This window comes from Elephantulus edwardii, unplaced genomic scaffold (genome assembly GCF_000299155.1).
Source record: "Elephantulus edwardii isolate Elephantulus edwardi_28Jun2011 unplaced genomic scaffold, EleEdw1.0 scaffold00379, whole genome shotgun sequence".
Taxonomy (NCBI): Eukaryota; Metazoa; Chordata; class Mammalia; order Macroscelidea; family Macroscelididae; genus Elephantulus; species Elephantulus edwardii.
The window spans coordinates 787716-796523 of NW_006400129.1; the positions used below are offsets into that span (position 1 = coordinate 787716).

At 42.3% G+C, this 8808-nt stretch overlaps 1 pseudogene; it reads left to right on the top strand.

The window, feature by feature from the left end:
- Positions 1–7068: 7068 nt before the first annotated feature.
- LOC102864867 lies at positions 7069–7969 on the top strand (annotated as a pseudogene).
- Positions 7970–8808: the final 839 nt, after the last annotated feature.

Below are 8808 nucleotides of genomic sequence, written 5' to 3' on the forward strand. Positions count from 1 at the left end.
GACGGCGCATAACAACAACAACAACACTGTGATGGGAAAGTCTGCGGTTGAAGACCTCTCTAAAGTGCTGAAGTGCAACGATGTCAGTCTGGAGACTAAGGTGTGCCCAATACATGCCATGGACTTGGCAATCACTTGCTGTGCATCAGAGAGTTGAATAATGACTAGGGATGATAAAGAAAATTGATGACGTTGAACTGTGTGGTGTTGATGAAGAGTATTGAATTTACCATGGACTGCTAGAGAACAAACAGGTTTGTCCTGGAGAGGGTAAGCCCTTGCTCCTTGGAGGCAAGGATTCTGAAACTTTGTCTGACAAATCTTGGACATGTTTCAAGGAGGGACCAGTCCTTACAAAGGGAGGTCATGCTTGGGAGGGTGGAAGGACAGTGCAGGAGAGGAAGACCCTCAATGAGATGTATTGGTTTAGTGACTGGGGTAATGGGAGTAGATGTGTTGGAGATAGATTGGCACAGCATAGGACAAAGTTTAGGGCTATTGTACATAGGGTCGCTATAAGTCACAGATGATTCAATGGCGCATAACAACAACAACAACAACCAATAAGAAAAAAGCCAATATAATTCATAAAAAATTATGAATACACTACCCTTTGTCCCCAAATGAAATGCCTCATAAACATGAAATTATATCATATTCCTGCTATTTAAAATAGAACAATATGTATTAATAGTAAACTGTTGGAAATAGAGAAAATAAATTAAGTATTTCATACCCTATTTAACATAATATACTCATTTAATCATTCATTAACTGAACAACAATTGATGTACTAATGAGCTGAAAGAACATGTGATAAATTCTAGGTTGTAATCCTTACAGATATGGTTTTTAGAGGCCTGGTATTTTAGAAATGAATGGCCAATTCTTCTTCATAATCTGTTTTAGTCTGGGTGCTCTACTAAAACCTGTCTGCCATGGGGGACCCTTCTGGCATTTGACACATTTGGTGACACATGCCACCACTGATGGTGACAGGAAGGGATCTATATTTGTTCCAGTTTCCAAGAAAGGTGATCCAGTAGGACGTAGAAAATATCTAACAATATTATTAGCATCATATGCAAGCAAAACACTGCAGAAAATCATTTTAAAATAGCTAGAACTTTGACAAGTGCCTTGTTTTCTGAGTCTGAGTAGGACATGAAACATTTGCTGCACAAAGTCAAGGACTGTAGTCTTCAATATAGACTAAAGTTCAAGAAAACAAAGATTCTTACTCCTGGGCCAATTGGCAGTTCCATGATAGACAAGAGAAGAGATTGAGATTGTTAACATCTTGATCTTGCTTGGTTCCACAATCAACACTCTTGGCACCAGCAGTCAGGAAACCAAAAAATTAATTGTACTGGGAAAGTCTGCTGTCAAGGACCTCTCTAGAATACTGAAGAGCAACAATGTCAGTCTGGAGACTAACACACGCCTGATGCAGGCCATGTTTTTTTTTTCAGTTACTTGTTATACACCAGAGAGCTGGACAATAAGCATAATAGAAGAAAGATCAATGCCTTTGAGTTGTGATGCTAGACAAGAGTGTTGAACATAATGTGGACTGACATGAGAACAAACAGGTCTACTCTGGAGAGAGTGAAACCAAGCTGCTCCCTGGAGACAAGGGTTTTTATTTTCCTCTCAAATAATTTGGGCACATGATCAGGAGGGACCAGTCCTTGAAGAAGGACATCATGCTTGGAAGGGTGGAGGGACAGCGCAGGAGTGAAAGATTCAGGATGAGATGGATTAACTAAGTAACTGGAGAAATAGACTTAGGTCTGTCAGAGATGGTGAGATTGGCTTAGGATAGGGCAGAGTTAAGAGCTAATGCACAAGGGGTCACTAGGATTCACAGGCGACTCAATGCTACATAACTACAATAATATTTCTTTCTTAACAATGTCCAGTTTTCCAACATCCACACTTCTCACTTTCCACATTCCAATCATTAGTGTCTGCTTACAATTCTTCTTCCTTAGTTGTGTTTCCCAAACACAGATGAGGACTCAGCCTCATCTGCCATATCTGTTTGTCTACTCTAAATGCAAATGGAAGAGTACACTTACTAATTTGTAATGCCTCTCTCTTCCCATCTGGTCTCAGATGCCATAATCTTATGCCCAGAAAGACCCCCTAAAGACCTGTAATCTCACAGAAGGGGTGAATCTTCTATCTGTCCCTTTGTTCCTCCTCCACCTCTCTCTATATATATATCCTGTAATGTTGTAAGGAATATGGCAGAAGTGGTGTTAAAAGTCAAGTCTGTCTGGTTCCACAACAACAATCTTCATTTTCCACAGTTCTCTAATGATGAGACTTTCTGGGATGATCCTTTAGAATATCTGTTGGTAAACAGCTCTCCATTTGTGAAACTGTGAATATGGGTCTGTATTTTCACCAGTTTTCTCATCAGGAAGCTTTATAAAGTATTATTCACTATTGCAAGAACATGGAAACAGCCCAAATGCCCAACCACAAATGAATGGATTGAGAAATTATGGTACATTCACACAATGGAATACTATGCAGCACGCAGGAGCAATGATTTTGTAAATTATTACCTAATTTAGGAGGTACTGGAGAGCATTATTATGCTGAGTGAACTAACAGTCCCACAAAGATAAATATTTTATAAAACCATTATTGTAGAATTAGTATAAGGATTCAAGAGGGTTGGGGAAAGGCTGGAAGCAGAGGGATGCATAGAAAGCAATTTAAAATACTGTGGCTTGGATCAGGTGCACATTAACCTTTATTGTGTCATATATCCATTTATCTAGAATCTACATATGAAAGAGCCGCAGTTCAATGTGATATTCCAACACCTAGAACATGTTAGAATTCTTGGGTGGCACAAATAGTAAAGCGTTCATCTGCTAACAGAAAGATTGGCAGTTTAATATACCCAAGGTGCTGCAGAATAAAAACCTAAAAAATCTAGTCTTGAAAATCAGCCATTAAAAATCCTATAACTTGTAGTCCTACTCTTACACACACAAGGTCACAATGAGATGATTTTGACTTGATGGAATCCATAGTTTTTGTGTTTGCTTTTTTTATAAACGGGCCAATACAGACATCACCTCATTCATGCTTCCAACTTCTCCTACCCCCATCAGTCTTCCTGATTCCATTTCCATACATCTTCTAGTCTTTTTCCACATAGAAGTCTCAGCAGTCTCTATTAAACATATGATTCCCTTACTCATTTTTCACAGCCCTTAGAACAAAATTATTATTGCTGTCACTGATTGCCATTGAGTTGAGCATGACTCATAGTAACCATACGAATAAAAGACCTGAAGCCTTTCTATAACTATCATCATTTATCAAAGTTCATAGAGTTTCCAGAGGCATGTTGTTGAGGAAGTGGATGTCACTCCTGCTTCTAAACCGGTCTTAATTAAACTGGGAGCTCCATGAAACACTGTTTACCATGGGTAACCATTATGGCATTTGACACCCTGTTGGCACAAGGTTCAGCATGACAGCAACCCCAGGTTACCTCAGTACAGTATATTGACAGATAAGTGTTGTACCATTTAGAAGAATGTTCCTCCGAAATATAGTAACAACAAACTTTTAAATACAAAGGCTATTCTGAGGTCTTGTTGACTCTAAACAAGAGGCTTAAATTTTTTAAAAAGACCACAAACCCAATATATTCTGCTGTTGTTAGGTGCCGTTGAATCACCTGTGCAATATAGTGTCCCTATGTACTGCAGCTCTGAACTCTTTCCTGTACTGAGCTGGTCTCACTAATTCCAACACAACAAGCCCCATTGCCCCACATACTGTATCAATCCATCTCATCATGATGTCTTTCTCCAAGGAGTGGTCTCTCCTGGCCACATGCTCAAAGTATGTGAGAGGGAGCTTCAAAATCCTAGCCTCCAAGGAGAGACTTGGTTTCACCCTCTCCAAGACAGACCTATTAGTTTTCTTGACAGTCCATGGTATGTTCAAGACTCTTCTCCAAAACCACAACTTGAAGGAATCTATTCTTCTTCTGTCATCTTCAGTCATTGTCCAACAAGTAATTGAGAAGTCCATGAAGTAGGTGTACCTTTGTTTCTAGACTAACAAAACTAAAACTCCCAAGCCCAGTAGTGACCAGGCTTCTACCCACTCCTCCTTCCTCTCTGGCCCTTTGCCTCTGGCTACATGAGTCTTAACACCATTGGGCCAGAGCTTCTATCAGCCAAGTGATCTGAACAATCACATGTCACTTGTGAGAAACATTATTCCTGGAAACTCTCTATAGTTCTGGACATTTTTGGTGCTGATTTGACTATAATATTGGGTGATCTCTATATCTTTCTTTTAAGATCAAACTAAGGATTATTCTCTGAACTTTCAAGGGAGACCACTGTATTAGAATTTAATTTTTCTTTGTGCCAGACTAATATTCCCTATTGTGGCTATACCACATCTTCCTTATCCGTTTTGACTGCAGTGAAATAATGATGTGAAGAACATCTGTGTACATGTTTACTTTGCTGCTCACAAGTCTCTTGGGTATATAACTGAGTGGAACTTAAGAGTTTCATGACAGCTCTAGGTCACAATATATATGAAATTACACACAACAACTAAAGCATGATTTCACTAGCATGAAATAAAATAAGTAAATGTGAATAGTACGAAGGGAGTTCTTGCAGCTTAGCAATAAGGAATTTCACTGCCAAACCAAAGTATTTGGTTCAAATTCACTTGCTGCTCCACAGGAGAAAGATGGACAATGTCCTATCATGCAAATTATTGTCTCTCATAACCCCCTGGAGACTCACCTGTCAGTCAGTTCCTATTTGAAGGTACAAAACAGCAACAACATAAAGATCAAAGTTTAATGGTGGTTATTATATCAAGGAAGGTTAGGAAAAGAAGTGGAGGAATTATTGTTTAGGAAGCATTGAGATTTTGTTTATGGGATTGGAAAATGGGGCAAAGTGCCTTGGTGATGGTTGCACATGACTGATGTGCTTGGTCTTACTGAATTAGATATGTGAACAATATTAAATTGGCAAATTTGGTAAAATCTCCATTATTACTATTTAAAAAGAGTGCAGCTGGATGTGGAAAAAACCTGGGAAGAACATGAATTATGGTCCTGCTGACCTGAAATGGAAGACCAGGTCAGGGAGGACTGCTCAGCCCCATCTGAGAGGAGCAGTAGGTCTGAGTCGGTGGCAGGACAAGCAAGAAATTCCAAGAAAGTCCGCCAGCCTGAGATTTCTGCTTGGCTTCCTGGGTGGGCCAGCCAGCACAGCCTTTCTGTCTTCTGTGGAAAAGTTGCAGGGTGGAGGGAATCCTGCCACGCCAGGAATCAACACATGGCTAAAGTACATAGATTATTAACAATCAAGGAAAGGACCACCCTGTGAGGGGAAATGACACAGGGGTTACTTCTCTATAAACATCCCAAGAAAAGCACTGGTGCCTTTTAAGGACTGTCTTTACATCTTTTGAGAAGTTACAAATAGATCATTGAGTGAGGGTCTTGCTTATTCATTCCTGCAGAGGGCAGGGGGCACATAGACTTCCAAAGCTACACTATTGTGCAAACAGAAGAGAAATCTAAACTTTTAGAACTTGCCAGAAATCTGTGCCTTAAAATTTATTTTTGTTGAGGGATAGACTCAATAGTATATTAAATAGGAAACAGTTTTGTCTATAGATAAATGTTGCCTCTTAGAGCTAGTTAGGAAGCTCTTTTAAAAAATAATTTGCATCATCCAAGTATTTCTTTTAGACCATTTGCTTTTAAAAAAGAAAAGTATCTAACATTTACACATTGAATCTGTGGGAATATATTTATTTCACATCCACAATCTGTCTGGCCTTCCTGAGAAAAGAAGGAACGAAGGTTTATAAACATTTGTTGTTACTTGCCTTGGAGTCAGCTGCAACTCTTAGGAACCCTCTGTGCAACAAAATGGAGTATTACCTGGTACTGTGCCTTATTCATTATCATAAGTATATCTGAGTCCATTATGGCAACCACTGGGTATACTGAATGCCTTCCAATCTAACCGTCATCTTCCAGGACTAGGAAAAACAGAACTTTGCTACTGAGTCCACCTATCAAGCAATATTCTGTTCTAAGTTCTATAGTTTTTATTGGTTAATTTTCAAAAATTGGGCACAAAACTTTTGCTTCTACTCTTTAAATTCTGTTGAAGTTTATCATGGGTGACCCTGTTAGAATTTGAAATACAATTGGCATAATGTCTAATGACCAACACTTAAGTCACTGCTGTGCAACCAACTAAAAGGTGGGGATTCTGCCCATGCCAGGGAAGGCAGAGGTGTGTTATCTCCAGTTCCCAGAAAAGGGCATTGCTGTTGTTGTGTACCATCAAGTATGAACCAACCCGTAGTGGGGTTTTCAGAGACAGTTAATCATACAAAAGGAAATCGTCCATCCTTCTCCCATGGAACAGCTCATGGATTCAAACAACTTGCCTTTGGGATTTCAGGACAGCTTCTAGAATGCCTAGAGAAGGGCATTATGCTTGGAAAAATAGAGAGTCAGACAAAAAGAGGAAGACTCTCAAGAACTGATACAACAGTAACAATAATGAGGTTAAGCAGAGAAAGGAATATGAGTATGATGCAAGATCAGACAGAATTTTGTTTGGTTGTCACTGTGAGTTGGAGTACCTAACAACAACAGAATGTGGGTATAAAATTTTTTTGGATCCTACTTCAATGCAGCTTCTGGCTGGCCTAGAAGGGAGCTAATTCACAGACCATCTCAACAAGTGACTCCACCTTTGATATCCCGACCATCCTTCCAGAACCCCCAAAGGGGAGGTAACACAAATATTCAGGATCCAGCTTTTGCCTGGGACATCATGCTGCTTTGTGAGCTGTGCATTCTAACTCGAAAGCTACAGCACGAGGAGTATGGTCCTGGAGCAGAAGGTCTGAAACATAACTCATTCCTCCTGAATGGTCAAAGAGAGTAGTGAGCTTTTTCAGTCCTGGCGGCGTCAGAGGAAAAACCAGCAGCACCTACCTTCCCGGCCTTTGCGCATCCACTCCCGGCTGTCAGCCAGCTCCGCAGCGCTCTCCGCCACCATGACGGAACAGGCAATCTCGTTCGCCAAGGACTTCCTGGCTGGGGGCGTCGCTGCGGCCATCTCTAAGACGGCCATGGCCCGATCCATCGGGTCAAGCTGCTGTTGCAGGTCTAGCACACCAGCAAGCAGATCGTGGCCGACAAGCAGTACAAGAGCATCGTGGACTGCATCGTGCCGCACCATTCCCCGCAAGCAGGGCCTGTTGTCCTTCTGGAGGGGCAACCTGACCAACATCATCCACTACTTCCCCACCTGGCCCTCAACTTTGCCTTCAAGGACAAGTGCAAGCAGGTGTTCCGGAGCAGAGTGGACAAGCACACGCAGTTCCTGGCCTGGGGCGGCCAGGACCATCTCGCTCAGCTTCATCTACCCGCTAGACTTCTCCCGGACCCTGCTGGTCACCGACGTGGGCAAGTCGGGCATGGAGAGCGAGTTCAAGGGCTTGGGGGACTGCCTAGTGAAGATCAGCAAGTCGGACAGCATCCGTGGCCTCTACCAGGGCTTCAACGTGCCCGTGCAGGGAATCATCATCTACATGGCCTCCTACTTCGGCGTCTATGACACGTCAAATGTATGCTCCCGGGCCCCAAGAACGTGCACATTGTGGTCAGCTGGGTGATGGCACAGACGGTCACTGAGGTGGCTGGAGTGGTGTCCTACCCCTTCAACACCTGCGGAGAAGGATGATGATGCAGCCTGGCCGGAGAGGAGCAGACATCATGTACACGGGGACAATTGACTGCTGGCGCAAGATCTTGAAGGACGAGGGTGGCAAGGCCTTCTTCAATGGGGCCTGGTCCAACGTGCTGCAGGGCATGGGCGGGGCCTTCGTACTGGTCATCTATGATGAGCTCAAGGAAGTCATTTAGGGCCTTCGCTGACTGGTGCCCCTCCCCCTCCATGTGTACCACCAGCCACCCCTCCGTATGGAACACCCCCCTTCCATGTGGACCACTGTCCTCCAGGACTTCCCCATCTGTCAGGACCACCGGGCCCAGGGTTTGACTACTTCGGACTACCACCCACCGGCACCACCCATGCATCTGTTAGTGGACGTAGCCCAGGACCCCAGTCCAGAGGGTGTGTGGTGCCCCTCCCCGTGTGTCTTAGTATTTATTTACAGAATAATGACTCCTCCCGTCCACCTGTGCACTATATCACATGAACTAGCTCAGTCACATAAAGACAAATACTGTACAGGACCATTAATGTATGATGTATAGGAGGATTCAAGGGGGCGGGGCTTAAATATGCTGCTGTGCAAATGGATTGTTGGAGGGAGGGATTGGTGAAGGAAAGGTGAAAGGTCCAGTGTGAAAAGCAATGCATATGAACTTTATAAATTTGTATGTAAACTAGTATAATTTTTTTTAAAAAAAGAGTAATCAAAACACAGAATCAATGGATTTCCTGAAGCCAAAAAGTCTGATCAAAATTTCTGACATAGAATTCAAAAGAACAATGATTGAATATTTCCAATGGGAAACTCATAGAATTACATGATTCTATAATCAAAAGAAAAGAGGAACATAAAAAAATCCAAGGCAATGTAGATCAAACAAGGCATTGTGTGATTGTTGTTATGTGCCATCGAGTCACTTGAAACTCACAGCAACCCTATGTACAACAGCCCTAAACTCCGCTCTGTCCTGTGCCAATCGCACTGTCTCTGACACTCCCATCCCAATTATCCCAGTCACTGAATCAA